Below are 351 nucleotides of genomic sequence, written 5' to 3'. Positions count from 1 at the left end.
CCATGATTGAGTAATCATGACTAAGAGTAGAACTTAAACATGTAATATATTCTTAAAAAGGCCTGGGTTTTCAGTGCTTGTGATGAAGATGGAAGCAATTTAACAGCATGATGGTCAAGATATTTGTCCCCAGGAATCATTTAAAATATGAAAACGATTTCTCAGAGCACTTGCCAATGGACACAGTAAAGGAGCTCAAAGTCTCCTATATTCTGGAGTTGTGCGACGAGATAAGCTGCCTTCAAAATAGCTCAAGTACAGAATTTCCTGTTCAAACTTTGTGACACGTTAACGAGAAATCTAATTTTTTCACTTTACTTCACACTGAGTCTTCACATGCAGGCTGTGAAG

This window comes from Pteropus vampyrus, unplaced genomic scaffold (assembly GCF_000151845.1).
Source record: "Pteropus vampyrus isolate Shadow unplaced genomic scaffold, Pvam_2.0 Scaffold460, whole genome shotgun sequence".
Taxonomy (NCBI): Eukaryota; Metazoa; Chordata; class Mammalia; order Chiroptera; family Pteropodidae; genus Pteropus; species Pteropus vampyrus.
This window is presented reverse-complemented; position numbering follows the sequence as displayed.